Consider the following 22,071-nt stretch of genomic DNA (forward strand, 5'->3'; position numbering starts at 1 on the left):
GGCTCCAGCCATTGCAGTCACTTGGGGAGTGAACCAGCGGATAAAAGATCTTTGTCTCTCCTTCCCTCTGTGCATCTGCCTTTCCAATAAAAACAAATAAATCTTCAAACTAAAGAGACAGAACAGAATTAATATTTTTATGAGTCATGAAATTACAAATGATTATGCTGCACTATCCTCCAATATTAACTAAAATAGTGCTGATAAAAGATTTGCATAGGAGGGAATAAGCAGACATGCTAGCAATGGATGTTTATTTGGAAAATGTTCATCAGCAGTAAGAATACCTGTTGAGGGGTGAGAGCTGGTAAAACTGTTCAGAATAGGAGAGCTAAATTCCAATCACTGATACTTACTGGTAAACAGGGATTGCATCTATAATCCTGAAATCGAAACTATTCAGAAAATCACTTTTTCAGTGCTAACATAACAAAAAAAATCCAGTACTTGGGCCCCTGCTCCCATGTTGGAGACCTGGATGAAATCTGGCTTTGCTTCAGCTCAGCACTGGCCATCTGGGGAGGGAACCAGGAGATTGAAAAATCTCCCCCTCTCCAACTCTGCCTTCCAAATAGATACACAATGTTACAAAAAAAAAAAAAAAAAAAAAAAAAAAAAAAGACTATTTGCTTTAAGACTAACTCACAGGGAAGACACTTAGTGCATCAGTTAAAATGTTGCTTGGCACACAGGCGTCCCTTCTCAGAGTGCCTGCGTGAGTTCCAACTCTGCCTCTGATCCAGCTTCCTGCTGCTGTGCATCCTGGGAAGACAGTAAATGTTGGTCCCTGCCAACACAGGAGACCTAGCTGTTGGTTTGAGACTAGCCCTGAAATAGTGTTGCAGGCTTTTGCGAAGCAAGCCAGAGACAACCTGTCTCTACCTTTCTAAGAAAATGAAAATAACATAAGTGAGTAAATAAATCCTCTAAAATATTCAACATTTCTGGTCCTACGCATTTTGGGTAAGATACTCAATCTGTAGCATCTAACTGGTGAACATTTTCTAAATCTATCATTACTTCCAATATCAAAAGTTAACACCCATCTGATCTTTCACGGTTCGTCTAAATCATCCCAGGTTAGCTACCAGGCACTGGTTTCATACCTTCAGCACCACCTACTGATATTTCTGACTTGCAGCCAGGGTTAAGAATCACCATTCAAGGGGTCTCTACTTTCTACCGCCCACCAGTCCTTTATCTATGAAGGTCCATTTCTTCCCTTCATTTTTAAACATAGCTCTTGAGAGATTACTAAATTCTAGGCTTCTTTGCTCATACAGAGTTTCTCACAAGGAATTTAAAATCGGCTACCTTGCAGCAGGAGCTGTGTTGGAGTGTACTAACGTGCCATGTGAATGCCTGCAACCCACATCGGAGTGCTGGTCCAACTTCTGCCTACCCTGTCTCCTATTTAGCAACCTGCTAATAGACCTGGGAACCAGATGCCGGTTTAAGTACTTGAGTCCCTGCCATCCAAATCCATATAGGAAACACAGCGAGCCTTGGCCTGTGCCAGCCATGGCTGTTGCACACTTGGGGGCTGAAATGATAGATGGTAGATCTGTCATTTCTGTTAGCCTCAAGGTGACAAAACAAAGTCTTTCTTGACCATTCCAGCACAAGCTTTTATTACTTCCTTAATTGCTATTTAATGGGCTATAAGTACCACTTATTGCTCAATCAATCTTTTGGATAACAACCTATTTCTCTACCTTGCTTGCTTCATTTGTACATGTCTTGTCCCACCAATTACATTTCAAATTTCTGAGAAGTAAGCACAAGTGTATTTCTTCATCACAGTTCCCTTTAGCACCTAATGCAGTGATGCTCAAGACCAACAGTAGAAACCAAGGAAGTCAAAGGGCAGTTAATTCATATTAGACGAAAGTGCAAGTCACCTGTAACTGGGCATAGTCTTCATTATCTAATTAAGAAATCATATCTAAAAATACACCTGGATTGGGTCCAGCGGCGAGGTCTAACGGCTTAAGTCCTCACCTTGAATGCGCTGGGATCCCATATGGTCGCCAGTTCTAATCCCAGCTGACCTGCTTCCCATCCAGCTCCCTGCTTGTGGCCTGAGAAAGCAGCTGAGGATGGCCCAAAGCCTTGGGACTCTGCACCCGCGTGGGAGACCTGGAGGAAGTGGCTCCTGGATTCGGATCGGCACAGCACTGGCCGTTGCGCTCACTTGGGGAGTGAATCATTGGACAGAAGATCTTCCTCTCTCTCTCTCCTCCTCTCTGTATATCTGACTTTGTAATGAAAATAAATCTTTAAAAAAAAAATACACCTGGATTACTAATCTTACCTTAATAACCCAGGTAGATTTACCGATTCAAGATTAAGAACATGAATGTGTGCTTTTTGGTGGGAGAGAAAAATCAAGAAAAACAACTTATCTTGTAAACCATAATGGGGGGGGGGGGTGGGCGGCTGCGACACTGGTATCCCATATGGGAACCAGCTGAATCCTGACTCTTCCACTCCAATCCAACTCCCAACTAGAGTGCCTGGAAATGCAAGAGAGAATAGCCTAAGTGCTTGGGTCCCTGCACTGTCATGGGAGATCCGGAAGCAGCTCCTCGCTTGCCCCCAGCTATTGTGGTCATTTAGGGAGTGAACCAGCAGACAGAAGAGCTCCTACTCTCTCTCCCCTCAAATTCTGTATTTCAGAAAATAAAATTTCAAAAAAACAAAACAAAACAGGGCCCAATGTGGTAGCCTAGTGGCAAAAGTCTTTGCTTGCGTGTGCTTGGATCCCATTTGTGCACCAGTTCATATTCCAGCTGCTCCACTTCCCATCCAGCTCCCTGTTGTGTCCTGGAAAAGCAGTACAGAATGGTCCAAAGCCTTGGGACCCTGTACTTGAATCAGCTCAGCTTTGGCTGTTGCGGCCTTTTGGGAGTGAACCAGTAGATGGAAGATCTTCCTGTAAATCTGGCTTTCCAATAATAACAAATAAATCTTTAATAATAATAAATAATTAAACAAAACTGAATTGGAGTATCACACTACCCTGAGTGACAGTGTGTCCAGAATTTAAAACTTGCAACTTATGGGGTCCAGTGCAATAGCCTAGCAGCTAAAGTTTTCGCCTTGAACACACTGGAATCCTATATAGGTGCTGGTTCTAATCTCAGTAGCCCTGCTTCCCATCCAGCTCCCTACTTGTGGCCTGGGAAGGCAGAGTAGGATGGCCCAAAGCCTAGGGACGCTGCACCCGCGTGGAAGTCCTGGAACAAACTCTGGGCTCCTGGCTTCAGATTGGCGCAGCTCTGGCCGATGTGTCTGCTTGGGGAGTGACTCATCAAACGGAAGATCTTCCAGTCTGTATATCTGACTTTGCAATAAAGATAAATAAATCTTTTTATAAAAATTGCAACTTAGCAACACAGGAGGTTTTTAGGATCCAGAGTGTGAATTAATGGCGGGCCAGTCTTGGGCCATGAGTACCTATTAAACTCAAGGAAAACTACAATTACAGATAACTGAGAAGGTGACTGAATATTTTCACAGCTACAAGATGCCTACAAGTAGCTAATTATTTTCAATAAAATTAACAGGAAAAACTTAGTGTTGGTCAAGCATCAATGCAACTGGCTACTCCGGCCAAGATTACTAACACTGGTAGTACTGTCAGTTCCTTGTGCCTTAATCCTTTAAATCTAACAGCATCTCCGCCAAAGCTAAACACTAGAACTACATGAAAACCAATACCAAACTGTTACCAGTTAAGTACCAATTTAAAGCCAATTTGCGTCTTCCTGACTACTAAGTAATCTACTCTTTTTTTCCCCTTTGCTCAAATGGAAACAATATTGCTTTTATCAAATATTATGTCATAATGTCTGAGGAGCTAAAGCTAATTCCTTTACTTGAATAGAACCAAATGGTTATTCTCTACATTCTCTGCCTTAAAATTATAACTACCTGCTTTGCTATTTATTATCTGCCTTTGGTTATTGCTTTATCTCAAAGGCCCGACTGTAGCCAGTGACACAGTAGGTATTTAATTAATGTATGCTAACCAATACATGTAGGTGGTAAGGAAAGCATCTCATTTACACCACCCACTTTATCATTCAGACAAATGATTCTGAAAGTGATGCCACACTCAGCTGGTGAGAGTGGTAATCAAAGCCTACACCAACCTATAAAGGTCTCCCCACCCAACTCCTTCCCTTCTAGGTCTTTCTTCACTTTAGAAGACCAAACACCCACACAGGTCAAAGTTTTCAACTGCCTAACATTTTACTGAGCCCCAGAGCCCCATACCTAAATTTTCAATTGGAAACTTTATACCATATTATTTCTTGATACATTAACTTATCTTTAGTTCTCTGTAACACATTTTGGTGTAACCTGTTTGGTGCCTAATAGATGTGAAATCACTGTTACTTTAGGATTTCAGTAAATGATAGTTTAGATAATTAACTAACTTAAAATATTACTTTCCACTGAGAAGACATAAAATTGTTTCAATTGGTTTTGAATATTTAATGTAACAATTGCACTTGCCTGTAAATTACCTGAAATCTACTAAGATAGCTAAAATTACATATGTCATTTAACTGTTGTTACCTACTTTAAAATGGGACAAATACCAGGGGGAAAGAAGCCGAAGGCTCTAGATACTTCAGAGAACAATGTGGATGAGCACAGTCCAAGAGAAATACAGTGCAATTTTCTAGTTACTAGATAAAAATTGAAAGAAACAGATGAAATAAATTTTAACTAAATGTCCCATTTAAGCAATTAGTCAAGATAGAATCACTGTACAGGTTATCAATATGAAAATTAGAGGATTTTGTATTCCTTGAAGTCTGATGCTATTTTACACTCGGCATATTTCAGTTCAGACCAGTCATAATTCAAAAGCACAGTACAGAAATGTGGCTAGTGCCTATCATTCAAATGAGGCAGGGGAGGCAGCACTAATACACCTAATAAAGAAACAGCCAATCCAGGCCTTTGGGGCAAATGCTTTCACTAATAAAAGGAGGCGGTATGTAACACAGAGCTTACAGTTAGGAGCAGAAATCACTAATTAGTACTGGCTATAGCTTCAAACCAATAGGCAGCTTATATGTGCAATGTGATAAATCAGCCGATAAATTTAGTTTCAATTACAGATTAATGTTTGACCTCAGCAGAAAGGGATGTATCATTTTATAAGCTCTGTACTGTTGCAAGTGGAAAACACTTTAACATCAAGACAAAATACTGACTGGGCCAAAGGGATTTAATAGTAACAAATGATGGAATTCAAGAAAATGAGTCTCTCCCACCACAGCAATTTCACCCCTTTTAAGGCATTCTAGCTATTAAATCCTCCAACACACAACTGCAATTTTTCTAGCTGCAGTAATCCTCTAATGGGAAAAGATTCCAGTTTTAATAGTTCTCCATAAGACAGTGTGGCTCCTGTGTTTTTCAAAAATGCAAGCGTTGAAGGCACATCAATTGTGTATTTGTTAAGATCTAAATATTATTTTGCAAAACAGTTCTAAAATTCACCCTTCAAAAAAAGCCTGTGCGAAAGAATTCCCATGTTTCCACTACTTTGCTGAAAGCATGGATTAATGTAAACACTGCAACTGAACTGAAAAAAGGTTAAAACCAGTACATTTGGTACATTTTGGCCCTAACTGAAACAAAAGACTATGGGTCTGGGTCATGGGAATGAATGCCTTCCAGGAGGCGGCAGGGAAAGCAAGGGTGGCAAAATCTGTCACCTTTCTAATGGCTAGGAACTCACCAACACTGTCAACCACATTCTTTAAAGGTCACACTTTAGTCAGAAGTTATTTACAAAAACAAAAAAACAAAAAACCACCTATCTTCTGGGCCTCAAATACTTTACTTTTCCACTCAGCTGCTATAAATACTCATCTCAATGGGAAGCATCCAGAGCAGCTGCAAGCCCTCTCTAACTCCTACCATCTCTTTATTTAAGTCCTAGGGCTACAAGGAAACAAAAAAGCAAAGCAAAACAGAAACAAGGATTTTAAGATTGAGGCACATATCTATTCAAATAGATAAGCCCCTCCCTTCCCACACCACTATTGGTTAGCACCAAAAAAACAAGGTATTGCAACTCACAGCATAGCACTGAGAATGCATATCTGAATGACTCGAAATAACTCAATGTTTTCGCACAGTGTAATTTCTGTTAGCGGATTATAATTTCGAAATCTACATTTGAAAAAGTTGGCAGTTAACTGCCAGCTCTTTTTTAGCCCGCAAAAATCGAAAGCTCTCGGAAGAAATCGATCTAAGTACCACGGTGCCTTAGAGCAAAACAAGGAAATGAACTCGGCCAATAATTTTGTCTTTTTTCTTCCATACTGAAGGCTATTTTAGACAGCATTTTGAGTATTTCTAAGGGAAACTCTGAAGCAAAAGAACTGCAGCCAAGATTTGGAATTGTTAAAACATCAGATTGGCAAAAATCCCAAAAACATGTGTGCTCCCGACTGGGACTCTAATACATAAGCACACACAGTGACAAAGCCAAACCCGTTGATTGCACAACGCTGGCCCAGCGCTTGCACCATTAAGGACCAGATGAAGTATAGGGAGGACAAGTCTCACGGCGCACGCCATTTCCCCAAGATGTAGGGGTGGGGGCTATGCGCCCCCAAAGATTCCCGTCCGCTCTGCTTTCTCAAGACAGCCAAGGCAGACGAACAGGATTAGGAAGGGTAGACGCTGAGACCCAGCTCTAGGCGCCTGCAAGTAAGGATGCCAGCAGTTCCTCGTTACGGTGCCAAATGCGGCTGAGGAGAGGTGTCCCCAAGCACTTCCTTAGATGGAGTGGGGTCTCACTCCACACACACAAAAGAAGGCGCCGCTGCCGCACTGCGTTCTGGTACTCGTAGTCAGGCCCCCTTGAGAGGGTGACAGCCAGGAAACTCCGAAGAGTCAAGAGGGGCCCATGGCCTCGGCCTCGGGCTCTTCCAACCCAACACAAAGGACCGCGCCACCACCCCTCGCCCCGCCCGCCGGGACCTGTAGTTCCCACTTCCCCTGCCAAGCCGCAGAGGGGGAGGTGGCCGGACTACAGCTCCCAGCAGCCCCCGCGCTCGAGCCCCGCACCCTCTGCCTCCATCTTGGCTGCGGTCGGAACCTCCATTTTCGTTCCCTCCCCCAACTTTGGTCACCGCCACCACCGCTGCCACCACGCGCGTCGCCCACCCCACGTCCGGCCTCGACTCCTCGCTTCAGCTCTGAGGCCTGTCATCAGGCCTAGGCAGCCGAAGGCGGAGCGAACGGGGGGAACCCGGGCCAGGAACTCAGGGTGAGATCCACCCTCCCCAGAGCTCTAGAAGTGCCCACCCTGACTCAGGAGTCTCTCCCGTTAGTCTTGGTCTTCTCCTCCGCCCTCAGCCAGGCTTCTCGCTACCCCTAAGTGGACCCCGGGTCGTACTCACCCCAACAGCTCAGCGCCCCCTCTCCAGCGCCGCCATAAGCAGCACGGCCCGGTACGTAGGAATAAATCTCGCTTCTCTCGCGAGAGTTGCAGGCTCCAAGCGCGTGCACGGGAAGGGGGGGGCAGGGTTGTGTGCTCCTAATACGCTTGCGCAAGAGGGCTGAATGACGCTAACTAGTGGCTGCGCTTAACCACAACCAAGATGGTGGCTACTTTTTCAGCCAGCTGTACTGCAGGAAGCAATCTCGGTGTTTACTGACTCTGCTGGGACGCTAGGGGCGGGGTGCTGAGGGGCTCAAGGCGTCCCTCGTCGTTGCGGGACTAAGTGGGTTTTAGCTAAACTGATTGAATCTTAAAGACTTATGGGCGTATCAGGGAAAGAAGGAATTATTTTCCCAGGGATAATCTAGAAGCCCTCAAACCTTAGTTTCTCACAGGGCAGGCATTCTTTCCTATTTACCACACTAGATGAGTTTATAGTCAGGTTTTTAACAAGTTAATTTGAAAGTCTAAAATTAGACCTTTGTCTTAAAGAAACTATCTGCAACAGATAGACCAATGGGCAAGGCTGCAAAAGCTAAAAAACACAAGACAGAATTCCTTCAACTGACCTTTCTTAGATACCACAAGATATCCGCATTGTATCAGATAATCAGAGTGGTTGAATCAGTAATTAAAAGGTTGAAACCCAGGCAAAGAGATGATTTACCCAAAGGGAGAAGAATGAAAAAAGGATGAATTCTGGGTTTTTTTTTTCTTTCTTGTTTTAAGGATGAGTTCTGACTACAGAAAAATTAATGTATTATCTCATCAAAGGCTCCAGTAGAATTCAGATTCTGTAGCTCACTCTTGACAGTATTGGGTAAGCAATGACCACTCTTTCCCATCTCAGTTTGGGGAGAGAGTAAAGGATGGCACCCTAAAGAGACGCCCTGAGCACAATTGCAGGCACAGGAATGGCTCGGAAAAGTTGTCCTTTGAATTTGGAAAAATTGTGTCTGTTTATTAGTAGGTTGTCTTCTCAGAGCCTCTCCCTTCCCCCCCAGGAAACTACTTTCCAAGGAAAGATACTGGGGGATAGACACCTGATCCAAGAGAGGCTAACACAAGTGGTTCTTCGAAAGCTCTTAGGTGGGGAGCTCTGACTGCATAAGGCTGACTTTGATTCCCTTGCAGTTCCTTTCCTAAATCTCCCATGGCTGGTGTTACCACTACCACCTTTAGGAGTCCCCAGCTGTTATTTCTTTGTGTAATGCAAGGTTATTACATCGATGTCAGCTATCTGGGCTGCTCTTTGAGTCTTTCCCTTTGGGCATGGCCCCGTGCCTGCGCACATAATCTGCCTGCCAACTGTCAGTTCATTTTATAGACAGTAAGATTATTTAACCTTCAGAGGAAAGAGAGAACATGTAAAACTTGCCCGTGCTTTTCACGCATGTATTTAACATCTGCTACTATAGTTGCTGTGAAGAAGAGACGGTAGTCACAAAGGACCTGATCCTGTTCTCATGGAACTTTTAATCTAGTATCATTAAATCATTACAAAAACCAATCCAAATATACATACTAGAATAAATTAATAAGTGAAAAAGGAACAGTATGAATGTAAGGAGTTAGATGGGTAGTAGGCAGATAGGGCTAGGTCTCTGGTGATATGAGCAAAAGGGGAACACTTGGAAAATGTATAAGAACATCGCTTCTCCGCCTTTTGGCTAAGATCAAGTGAAAATGTATACGATGCCTGTTTCTCCCCGAAAGCTGCATTTAGCGAGGCAACATACCAATCCCACTGTTGAGTGGGATTGTATTATCATGAGAATAGCAAAGGAGTGATGATCCACACTTCTTAGTCTTTAGCTTATCATGAGGATGGAAAGTGACCCACTGAGACAGAAACAAGGCACCAAATGTTGGAAAAGAGGGGTAAAGAAAGAAGAAGCAGGGAGCGAACTCAGAGACAAACTGAATTTATTAGCGATTAATAAATTCAAAGATGGTGGCCTAAAATGGGTGGAGTGATCACAGGGCAGAGTTCCACTTCTTCAGCAGGCTGGGATTTTATAGTTTGAGGCCTTGGGGATGTTCCTAGGGGCAGGAGAATTCTAAGAAAATGAAGAGCAGATTTACAGAGAGGAGAGATAGAGAAAAAGATCTTCCATCACTGGTATACTCCCCAAATGGCTGTAAAGGCTGAGCCTAGCCGATTCAGTACCAGGAGCCAGGAGTTTCTTCCACATCTCCCACGTGGTTACACGGTCAAGATTTTGGGCCATCCTCCACTGCTTTCCCAGGCCACAAGCAGGTAGCTGGATGGAAAGTGGAGCACCAACAAATAGAATCCTGGTGCTTGCAAATAAGATTTAGACATTGAACAGTTAGTTATACTGGGTCCCAAACCAGCTTTTGGGAGCATTTCAGTCCTGCGGGCAAGGAAATACAGAGATGGGTGGAGGCAGGTTAGACTGGCGTTTTGAAATGTACTGTCAGAATCAATTCCTGGTGGGAGATTCTGTATTTGCTGTCCTGAAGACATAAGGCTCAAAACTTGTGTTCTTGCTCTCTTCACCAATCCCACCCTTCTTAAAGCTTTTTGCTTTATCGTGAGCAAACAACAGGGCTACAGTTCTGGTCTTCTGATGGGTTTGTCCCTGTCTTGTTAATTGTCAGCTGTTGTTCTGCTTCAAAGACACAACTTTCACCATTTTTTCAGACCTTGCCTGTCTTAAAGTACACCTCCTGACAGGTGTGGCAGGTTTCTGACCTAATACATTTCTCTCTACCCACTGAAATTGTGAGTGTGAAAATTTTTCCATGCAAGACAAGAGGTGAGGAGGCCTCCATCCCTTGCACTGATTTCCCTGCAACATTAAGAGAGCATATAATTTTCCATCCTAAAAAAAAAAAATGCCCTTAATCCTAACAGAAAACAATAGCCTATTGGTATTCAAAGATTTCCAATCCCAGATATACCATCTAGGAGTTACCTCTTTGCTCTCCTTGGTGCTTTTCCACATTGTGATGAGCACAGAAGCTAACTTCACCTCCAATGGTTTGATAGCGTACTCTTACCGTTACTGCATCCTACTGGCCAGTTTTACTTCAGCATAGGGCCTCTGATGTGCATCTCTGTAATCTCAGCTCCCAACAGTGCCTTGGCCCACACAATTCCCAACAGGTTGTCAATCAACACCCCTCCATAATAGTATGAGAAGTTAAAAATTAGAATGCTCTGCTGGGAGAACATAGAATGTAACTGTTTGAAAACCAGATATTTTGTTTCCTTTATTAAATTTTTAACAAATTTTTATTGCAAAGTCAAACACACAGAGGTCGAGAGACAGAGAGGAATATCCTCTGTCCAATGATTCACTCCCAGAGCAGCCGCAATGGCCAGAACCGAGCCAATCCAAACCCAAGAGCCTGGAGCCTCCTCTGGGTCTCCCACACAGGTGCAGGGTCCCAACACTTTGGGCCATACTCGACTGCTTTCTCAGGCCACAAGCAGGGAGCTGGATGGGAAGCAGGGTCACAAGACAGAACCGACACCCGTGTGGGATCCCGGTGCACCCAAGATGAGGACTCCTGCTGCTAGGCTACCACGCCAGGCCCTCCTTTATAAAATTTTTAATTGAGATCTCCCCTTCTCATCTATGAAGCCAGTCTGGATATTTTAATCTACTATTACAGAGAAAATATACTGGGCTCCTGCATTAGTATGAGATCATGTAAAGCTGGACTAAAGTAGAATTAAGTCTAAGAGCACACATATTCAAATATCACAGCTATGGGAAGTGTTATAAAAAGAGAAACTTGCTAAATTCTGCCAGTGGAATTCCCATTAAAGTCTTGATTTCTACCATGACACAAAGCTCTTAGAGACTTTCTTAAACCATGAGACTGTTTCATCATTCTGATTCTGAATACCCCAAATATCTTTAAGTTCCACCTTTATCAAGAATGGTAATCAAGCACACTTGATACAGACTACAAGGTGTATAAATCTGGAAGTATATTCTTAAGCTTTTTTTTAAAAAAAATGATTTATTTATTTTTATTGCAAAATCAGATTTACAGAGAAGGAGAGAAAGATTTACAAAGAAAGACAGATTTACAGAGAGAGCCCTTCCATCTACTGGTTCACTCCCTCAATGCCCAGAATGACTGGAGCTGAGCCAATCTGAAGACAAAAGCCAGGAGCTTCTTCCTAATATCCCACGTGGATACAAGGGCCCAGAGCTTTGGGCCATCCTCCACAGCTTTCCTAGGTTACAAGCAGGGAACTGCATGGGAAGTGAAGCAGCCACGACACAAACCTACACCCATAGTGGGGTACTGGTACTTGCAAGGCGTAGGATTCGCTAAATGAGCCATCATAGTGGCCCCTTTAACTTTTTTAGTTTAAAAATGTATTTATTTGTTTTTCTTATATAAAATTATTATTATCATTTTATGATACAGTTCCATAGGCCCTGGAGTTTCCTTTTCCCCTCAAGCAAGTTCCCATCCCCCCCAACCACTCAGTTCTCCTATATCATTACAATAGTATAGTTCTTCAAAGACAGTCATACATCTGTTATTGCGGGCATGGACAATGGCAGAGACTCCTGCATCCTATTGTCAAGACATAGTAAACAGTTTCTTTGGGATTCCATCTTTGTCTGGAAGTAAGGATGAATACTGCATTGTATCCTCACATCTGGATATGATAGTCTCCATTACACAGTTACTATCCTGCCCTTAAATGAAAAGCCACAATACAAAATCAACAACAGGTAGAAAAATAGAAACTTACAATGTTGTGAAGTTAAATTACATGCTACTGAACAATTAATGTGTTATTCAAGAAATGAAGATCAAGAATCTTCTTGAAGAAAATGATGCTGCTGTATGATCTATGAGTCAGTGAAAAATTTAATGAGACAGAAAGTGTTTTGAAGAGATGAAACTAAAAAAAAATCAAAATCCATGAGATATAGTTTCTACTGATCTTTGTAGGTGAGATGTCTCCTGTAGGCAACAAATAAATGGTTTTTTTTTTTTTTAATCCAGTCGTCTAATCTATGATGTTTGATGAATTTAAGCAATTTATATTCAGGGTTAATATGAATGGGTGGTAATTTGGTTCTGTCATTTTGCAATGGGTTGTTCATTGATTTAGTCTTCTGTTATTTTACTGGGATGTTCGTCACATTTGCCTTTGGTTTTGGTGAGTGTTAATCCTTTTCTCTGTCAAGAGAACTTCTTCAAGTATTGTTTGTAGAGCAGGTTTGGAAGAGGCAAATTCTTTTGATTTTTCTTGACTGTGGAAGAATTTTATTTCATTTTCAAAGACAAGGGAAAGCTTTTCTGGGTACATTATCCTGGGCTGACAATTTTTTGCTTTTAGAATCTGGAATATGTTGCTCCATTCTCTTCTGGCATGTAGAGTTTCCTGTGAAAGGTCTCCAATGAATTTAACTGGCATTCCTCTATATGTCAATTGATTTTCTTCACGTGCACAATTAAGGATCTTCTTGTTATGTTCGATTGAAGAGAGTTTGACTATCATGTGTCTTGGTGAAGATCGCTTTTGGTCAAGCCTGTTGGGAGTTCTGTGCCCCTCCTGTATGTTGTTTCCCAATTATTTCTCTAGATTAGGGAAGTTTTCCCTTAAAATTTCATTAGATACACTTTTAAACCCAGCTTCTCTTTCTGTACCTTCTGGGACTCCCATAACTCTTATATTTGGCCTTTTAATAGTGTCTTTCAGTTCTTGAATACTTTTTATTTAGCTTGACCCAGCTCTACTTCCAGCTTTTTGTTTGTTTCCCCATGGAGACAGGAAATATATTCTAATTTTCTAATGGTGTCTTCTGCCTCTTTTATTCTGTTTTGGAGCCTTTCCACTGTACTTTTCATTTGCTCCACTGTATTCTTTTTTTTTTTCTAATTTTTTATTATTATTGGAAAGCTAGATATACAGAGAGGAGGAGAGACAGAGAGGAAGATCTTCCATCTGATGATTCACTCCCCAAGTGAGCCGCAACGGGCCGGTGCGCGCCGATCCATAGCCAGGAACCAGGAACCTCTTCCAGGTCTCCCACACGGGTGCAGGGTCCCAAGGCTTTTGGCCGTCCTCGACTGCTTTCCCAGGCCACAAGCAGGGAGCTGGATGGGAAGTGGAGCTGCCGGGATTAGAACCGGCACCCATATGGGATCTCGCTAGGCCCAAGATTACTACATTTTAACATAATTTTTTTCAGGTGAATTTTGAAGTCAAATGAAAAAATTTTTTAAAAATATAAGTATATATACCTTTGGCAACAGAGCCATGGTGTTAAGCTGGTGGCTGCAGTGCCAGCATTCCATATGGGTATGAGGTTGAGTCATGGGTATTCCAGTTTCTATCCAGCTCCTTATTAATGTACCTTTGGAAAGCAACAAAAGATGGCCAAGTCCTTCGGTCCTTGCATCCACAGGGGAGACCTGAAAGCAGCTCCAGGTTCCTGGCTTTGGATAGGCCCTGTTCCAGTCAGTGAGGCCATTCAGAGAGTGAACCAGCAGATGGGAGACCTCTCTGTTGCTCCTTTTCCTTCTGTAAAATCTGCCTTTCAACTAAAGATAAATAAATCATAATTTAAAAAAAGATTAGTTGAAGGGCCTGGCATGGTAGCTTATCCACTGAAGTCCTCGCCTTGAATGCCTGGGATCCCAAATGGTCACCAGTTCTAATCCCACTGGCCCTGCTTCCCATCCAGCTCCCTGCTTGTGGCCTGGGAAGGTGGTCACTAATGGCCGAAAGCCTTTGAACCCTGCACCCATGTGTGAGACCCAGAGAAGCTCCTGGCTCTTGGCTTCAGATCAGCTCAGCTCCAGCTACTGCAGTCCCTTGGGGATGAACCATCGGATAGAAGATGTTCCTCTCTGTCTCTCCTCTTCTCTGTATATCTGATTTTGCATAAAAAATAAATAAATCTTCAAAAAAATGATTAGTTAAAGGAAAAACTTTTGAAATCACTTGGAAAACCATTTCCTATACATCAGGATAGGAATTGATTTGGAGAATTTAATTAGTCTGCTAGGGAACAACCATTAGGGAAAAATGGATACATTATTTTGCAATTATTCATTACACGTATTTTTCCACTGTGAAAGACTTAAATAAATAAGTAAATTGCCTATCACTTTGTGCTTTATTTCTCTACAGTTATCAGAAAGCACATTGTTTCTGGAGCCGTTTAAGAAGTAAGAGTAAAAAAAAAAGAATTAAAAGTAGTTAAAAGTAAGCATTCCTTACGCAATTTTCAGGGTTTTTTTGAATAGAAGTAGATGAGATTTTTGCAGTTCTCTTTCAGATAAGGAAAACTAGGTCAATGTTGAACTTTTTATTCAAGATTTTAAGGACAGTTTCTATTTTTATATTATGTCCTTTTTAGGAAAGTAAATGGGGCCCTCTTTTATAAAATGATAATAAAAGTGGCTTGAAAAATTGTCCACATTTAATGTTTCAGACCTGGGAAATATATCTAGGGTAAAACATTTCCTAAAGTAGAATCTTTTCATAGGAATTAATGTTGTAAACAAGATTGAAAATAAAATTTATAAAAAGAATTAAAGTAAATAATTAAGCCCTATAATGCAAATTGTTTCTTCTTTAAATGATTAAGATACATTGTATAAATAAGAATAGTGTTGTAGGGACCTGCTGGCTGTGTAGTTAGGCTGTGTGAGACTATCCTTTGATGAAAAAAAGACAATATTATTATTATTATTATTATTATTTCTGTTGCAGACAGAAAAGTTTATCTGCGAAGGGACCAGGTGAGCAGGGAAGGGAGTGGGAAGGGGAAAGCGTCTCCGGAGAGAAAGCTGGGAGTTGGGGTGCCTCTCGAAAGAGGAGGGAGAGAGAGACACCCAAAAAGACAATATTATTATTATTCTTTTTGAGTAAGGAGGTAGGGGAAATACCTCTCAAATTGTCCCAATTGGGAGTGGGAGAAAACTGTGTAGGTTAAGTAGGTGAAAGCTGGTATGCGGAAATGCCTGGTAAGGCCAGTCTTGATTGGACAGCCTTGAAATCAGGCCAGCAGAGTAAAATGGACTTTTCATTTCAGATTTTCATGTTTAAGAGAATTTTCATTTCTGAAAGGGCTCCCCCTACATTGAGGGTCTCATGTCGCTTTGGCCTCTTGGTTCTACCAGTTAGATATTCCTTGTTTTGTGCACGCCTCTGTTGGTGACTTGCAGTTCTCTGTACTGGATTTCCTTTGCATACACATGGCCATGTGCTAAAAAGCAATGACTTTTAAAAATGTGGTCAAACCTATTGGTAAAGCATAAAATGGGGAAATTTTCAGGAAAAGGGGAAACATAAGAGAGGGGCATATATTTGGGGCATCAACAGGAAATCATAGGCTTGATGCAGTAGCCTAGTGGCTAAAGTCCTCCCCTTGTATGCACCGGGATCCCTTATAGGTGCCAGTTCATATCCTGGGTGCTCCATCTCCCTTCCAGCTCCCTGCTTGTGTCTTGGTAAAGCAGCCAAGGGTGGCCCAGAACCTTGGGACCCTGCACCTGCATGGGAGACCTGGAGGAGTTCCTGGCTCCTGCCTTTGGATAGGCTCTGTTCCAGTCCTTGTGGCCACTTGAGGAGTGAACCAGCGGATCTGTGTTTCCAATAAAAATAAATAAATTAAAAAAATAATACAGAGGAAATCCTGTGAAAGAGCAACCCAATATTAATAACATTAATGTAATCAAATGTTAGAGTTTAATACCATCTAAAATATAATACACAGCTGGGCTGGGTTGTGCTACAGCAGGTTAAGTTGCCTCTTGCGCTGCACATTGGAGTGCTGGTTTGAGTCCTGGCTGCTCTACTTCTGATCCGTTTCCTGTTAATGTGCCTAGAAAGGTAGTGGGAGACAGAACACATGCTTGGGGCTCTGCCACTCATGTGGGAGATCCAAGCTGATGGATATTCTGCCTGCTGGTTTCAGCCTGGCCAAGATGTGACTTTTGGTAGATAAACCAGATGACTGAAGGCCTCCTTTATTTTTTTTCCTCCTTCTCTCTGTTTCTTGACCTTTGAAATAAATGATAATTCTTTTTTTCTATTTTAAAAATTTTATATAATATTATTGATACAGTTGAGAGGGATACGTGCCCGTATGGGCCTCAAGTTAGGGTGGGGAGGGTCAGGCATGGAGGAAGGTGGGTGAGACCCATGCTTTATTATTTTTTTTTTCTCCTATGTCCACGGGCAGGAGGCAGGAAGGTCCTTTGAGGATACCCTAGAGACCCAGATACGAAGAGTGTTCAAAGGGTGTTATTTGGGTGGTTTTGAAAGTTCTGAGAAGTTAGGTTTGTTGCTCCAGGGTTAAGAAAATCCTAAGACTACTAGTTGACAAATTCCACCTAGTGCATCTACAAACTCAGGAACATGCTGCAAAGCTTGGCCAGGAAAATTGTCCAACATATTCTGCTTTCCATCCTCTGATGAAACAACTGACATCCACTGCTGGCTTAGATGAGCTGGTCTTCACGTGCCCTGTGTACATCTGGACATCTGTGTAGGCATCAACAACTGAGGTGACCCATTCCTGATACATGCACTCCAAGGTTGGACCATGTATTCTGTGATTTTTCCCTGTGACTGGGATCTGAGTCCGGTGTTCCAATCAGAAAGTCCCCTCAAGAAACCTCTCCTGGGGCCCAGTGCGATAGCGCAGTAGTTAAAGTCCTCACCTTGCACGCCTGGATCCCATATGGGCGCTGGTTCTAATCCCAGCAGCTCCACTTCCCATCCAGCTCCCTGCCTTTGGCTTGGGAAAGCATTGGAGGACGGCCCAAAGCCTTGGGACCCTGCACCCTTGTGGGAGACCTGGAAGAGTTCCTGGCTCCTGGCTCCTGGCTCCTGGCTTTGGATCAGCTCAGCTCTGGCCATTGCGGCTCACTTGGGGAGTGAATCATTGGACGGAAGACCTTCCTCTCTGTCTCTCCTCCTCTCTGTACATCTGCCTTTCCAATAAAAATTAAAATAAATCTTAAACAAAAGAAAAAAAGATAAACCTCTCCTGTGGTGATCTGACTTGACTCATGTGTGCCAGCCAGAGTAGGGTCTGATCTGTCAACTGCACCAGCCAATGCATGTACCAGTGAGTGCAGCTTGGTCAATTTTGCCTCAACTCCATATCTCACACAAACTGACAGATGCTGTGGCCTACCCCGGCCAGCCTGCTACAGACCCAGTACTCACACGTAGCAGCCAGTCTCACTGCCTAGTTGGGGTGACTCTCAGTAACCCCACCCAACCTGACCTCAGCACTAGTTTTTGTGTGCTAGCCTCTGCTTCAGCCTAGCACAGCCTAGAACACAACCCATCTAGTTCTGCACACCCATTGGTGCTGCTACTTAGCTCAGCCCAGCCTGCCCCCAGGTCTGGGTCTCACACATGGCAACAGGTGCTGCTGCCTTGTATAGTCTGGCCCGCCCCCAGCCCTTGTTCTCATACTCACCAGCACTAGGTACAGCCTAGAGGAATGTGCTCACAATTCCCCTGCCAGACATGGTCCCATCACTAGACCTTGCACCTGCCAGGCATTCTGTGGTCTAGCCTGACATGACTCACATCCAATCCTGGCACTTGCCAGCTGGCACTGTGACCTAACTCAGCTGGTCCACACATATTCTGGCTCTCACCTATGCAGACCAGTGAGTACAACAGCCTAGCCTAGCTTGGCCTGTCCCAAGAAAGACTGGCCAAACCTCAGTTCCCAGCTCTCAGGCTCACCAGTAGAAGCAGCAGTGCAGTAAGAGAGTCCTCAGAGTTCCTCTATCTGGTCTGCTTCCAGTCCCAGTCTTGCTTGTATCAGCTGGTGCTGTGTTCCAGTCTACGATAGACCACCAATCCTTTTTTTTTAAATTTTTTTAAAAAGATTTATTTATTTTTTATTACAAAGTCAGATATATAGAGAGGAGGAGAGACAGAGAGGAAGATCTTCCGTCCGATGATTCACTCCCCAAGTGAGCCGCAACGGCGAAGCTGGGAACCAGGAACTTCTTCCAGGTCTCCCACATGGGTGCAGGGTCCCAAAGCTTTGGGTTGTCCTCTCCTGCTTTCCCAGGCCACAAGCAGGGAGCTGGATGGGAAGTGGAGCTGCCAGGACTAGAACCAGTGCCCATATGGGATCCCGGCGCGTTCAAGGCGAGGACTTTTAGCTGTTAGGCCACGGCGCTGGGCGCAGAGCACCAATCCTAACACTCACTGGTGGATGCAGCAACCTAGCCCAGCCTGGCTCACCCCCAGCCTGCATGTGAACTGGTAGATGTTATGGTCCAATCCAATCTGACCTGCACACTGTCCTGGTTCTCACTCATGCCAGTGTGTATTGTGAACTGACTCTGCCCAGCCTAACCAGGGACCCAATTTTCACATGTGCCAAAGGGTACTGTAACCCAGCCTGGTCTGGCCTGCTCCCAGCCCTGGCTCTGTGCTCACCATCAGGGACTGTGTCTAGCAGTGGTGTGTTTGTGGGTGCTATTTCCCATTCTGACAAGGCCATCCCTCAGCCCTGACACTCAGCAGTGAGTACTGTGGTCTATTCCAACTGGCCCATGCCCGTTCTGGCTCTCACCAATAGATGCTACAACCTAGCCCAGCCTGGCTGACCCAGACTCTGCTCCTGTGTGACTTGGCAGGTGTTGCAGCCTAGCCTGGCATGTCCCACACATATTCTGACTCTTGCTAGCACCAGTGGGCACTGCAGGCCAGTCCAGTCTGGATATCCCCAGGCCCAGCCTACACACATGCCAATGAGTGCTGCACTCTTGCCCAGCCTGGCCCATCCACAGCCTTGGCTTTTGCACTCAGCAGAGGGAGCTGTATCCCAGCAGAGGAGTCCCCAGCCCTGGGTCTTGGGCATGCTAGTAGGTGCCCCAACTCAGCCTGAGATGGCCCACCCATAGTCTCAGCTCATGCTGGTGGGTGTTGTAGCCTATCCCAGTTGGGTGTGGCCCACTCCTGTCCTGGCTCTTGTGCATGCTGCAGCCTGGCCTAGACTGGCTTGTTCCCAGACCTGGCCCACACAAATGTTGATGAGTGCTACAGCCTTGCCTGGCTTGGCATATTCCCAGCCCTGGCTCCTGTGCTCCCCAGTGGGAGTTATGGGCTAGACTAGTAGGGTAGTTCCCCAAGTTTTCCCACCAGGCCTGCTCCCAGGTCTGCATTACGTGCATGCTAATGGGGACAGTGGCCCTGCCTGACATGGTCCGCCCTCAGTCCTGGCCCTGGCATGCACTGGCAGGTGCTGCATCCTGGCCCCACCCAGCCTTCTCCTAGCTCCAGTCCCTGTGAGTGTCAGGTGAATTCCTATCATAAGAGTTCTGCCTTCCAGTCTGGCCAGTTATCACGCCCAGCTTCTTCACAAACTGGTATATACTGTAGTCCCACAGGGGCAAGCCCAAAAGCCCAATGCCTTCAGCTCTGCACCAGCTCTTTAAATTGCTGAGTCATAATGCCTGTTCCAAATTTGATTTAAACCATCTGGTTTGTGATAATTGGTAATGACAGTCATAGAAAATCACTATACACAGAAACTATGCAAATATCCTGCTTATACTTTTTTTTTTTTTAAAGATTATTTATCTAAAAGGTAGAGCAACAGAGAGAGAGCAAGAGATACAGAGATCTTCCATCTGCTGGTTCACTCTTCAAATGGCTATAACAGCCACGTCTGCTCCAGCTCAAAGCTAGGAGCCAGTAATCCTATTTGGATCTCTTACATGGGTGGTAGAATTGCTAGGCATATTACCAGGGAACTAATCTCTAACCCAAGTTAAGACATTCCAACCTGAGTGGTGTTAAAACATATAACAGAGAGAATGCAGGATACCATAAATTCACCCATTAATTCCACACTCATTACTAAGCCACATGAACTGCTGAGTGAAAGTTGTTATTTGAAGCTCTAAAATTCTGTCTCCTTTAGCCTTTTTCAGTCATAAAATAAAAAGCATAATCTACTTTCCACTATGGATAATAGTAGACAATACTCCTCGGTTCACTCTGAAATTGCCATTAGACTTTCCAGTGAAATAACTGCAACATAGGAAACATGACAGCTTATAGTTAAATGTGTTTAATATAAATGAAGTAGGTGGGTCCAGCTTAGTAGCCTAGTGGCTAAAGTCTTTGCCTTGAATGCACCAAGATCCTATATGGGCACTGGTTCATATCCTGGCTGCCATACTTCCCAATCCAGCTCCATGCTTGTGGCCTGAGAAACAGTAGTGGATGGGCTAAAGCTTGGCAACCTGCATCCACGTGGGAGACCAGGAAAAAGCTCCTGGCTCCTGGCTTCAGATCAGCTCAGCTCTGGTTATTGTGGCCACTTGGTGAGTGAATCAGCAAATGGAAGATCTTTCTCTCAGCAGCTGGGATTCAAATCAGTGTCTATGGCATGGTAGGTGAAGCCTCTGCCTGTGGGTGCCAGCATCCCATATGGACCCTGGTTCCAGATCCAGCTGCCCCACTTCCCCCCACTGCTAATGTGCCTGGGAATGCAGTGAAGGCTCAAGACCATGGGCCCAGCACACACGTAGGAGACCTGAAAGCAGCTCCAGGCTCCTGGCTTTGGACACGGCCAACTCTGGCCTTTGTGACCATCTGGAGAGTGAACCAACAGGTGGAAAGTCTCTTTCTCTCCGTCTCTCCTTCTCTCTATGAATCTGCCTTTCCAATAAAAATAAATAAATCTTTTAAAATATGGTTAGGGGCCCGGCGGTGTGGCCTGGCAGCTAAAGTTCTCACCTTGAACGCCCTGGGATCCCATGTGGGCGCCGGTTCTAATCCCAGCAGCTACACTTCCCATCCAGCTCCCTGCTTGTGGCCTGGGAAAGCAGTCGAGGACGGCCCAATGCTTTGGGACCCTGCACCCGCATGGGAGACCTGGAAGAGGTTCCTGGTTCCTGGCATCGGATCGGCGCGCACCAGCCCGTTGCGGCTCACTTGGGGAGTGAATCATCGGACGGGAGATCTTCCTCTCTGTCTCTCCTCCTCTCTGTATATCTGACTTTGTAATAAAAATAAATCTTTAATAAAAAAAATAAAATATGGTTAGAAAAAAAAAGAATGCTGGAACTGGCACCATGGTTCAATAGGCTAATTGTCCACCCTGTGGTGCCAGAATCCCACAAGAGCTTGGGTTCATGTCCAGGCTGCACTACTCTTGATCTAGCTCTTTGCTAATGGCATGGGAAAGCAACACAGGATATCCCAGATGTGAGAGACCTGGAAGAAACTCCTGGCTTCAGCTTTGGATCACTTCAGCTCTGGCTGTTAGGCCATTTGGGGAGTGAACCAGCAGATGGAAGGCCTTCTCTTTTCTCTCCTTTATTTTTTCCTTAAAAATAATCTGCCTTGGCTTGCATCTTGGTTCCAGTTTTAACAAATAGCCTCTTTGTACCTATCTGCAAAATGAGTTATGTTTGAAATGGAAATTATGTAGTATAGTACATTACATACAATAAAAGCATTGGATAAATGGCTGTTACTGCAGTACTAGCTATACTCTCCTTGTGTAGTACCAAGGTTTTGTAGCTATCCTCTTACCAGTTATTGTCTTTATTGGACTCTCAAGTTTAAACAAGGCCCT

At 44.0% G+C, this 22,071-nt stretch overlaps 1 protein-coding gene across 2 annotated transcripts in view; it reads right to left on the minus strand.

Annotated features, from left to right (window-relative positions):
• CSDE1 (cold shock domain containing E1) overlaps positions 1-7,581 on the minus strand; it is a 35,850-nt gene extending 28,269 nt beyond the window's left edge. For both annotated transcript variants that reach the window (XM_004581890.3, XM_004581888.3), the window contains exon 1: positions 7,440-7,581. The gene's annotated coding sequence lies outside the window, so the exon portion shown is untranslated. The remainder of the gene's footprint in view (positions 1-7,439) is intronic.
• Positions 7,582-22,071: the final 14,490 nt, after the last annotated feature.

Source organism: Ochotona princeps, chromosome 2 (genome assembly GCF_030435755.1).
Source record: "Ochotona princeps isolate mOchPri1 chromosome 2, mOchPri1.hap1, whole genome shotgun sequence".
Classification (NCBI taxonomy): Eukaryota; Metazoa; Chordata; class Mammalia; order Lagomorpha; family Ochotonidae; genus Ochotona; species Ochotona princeps.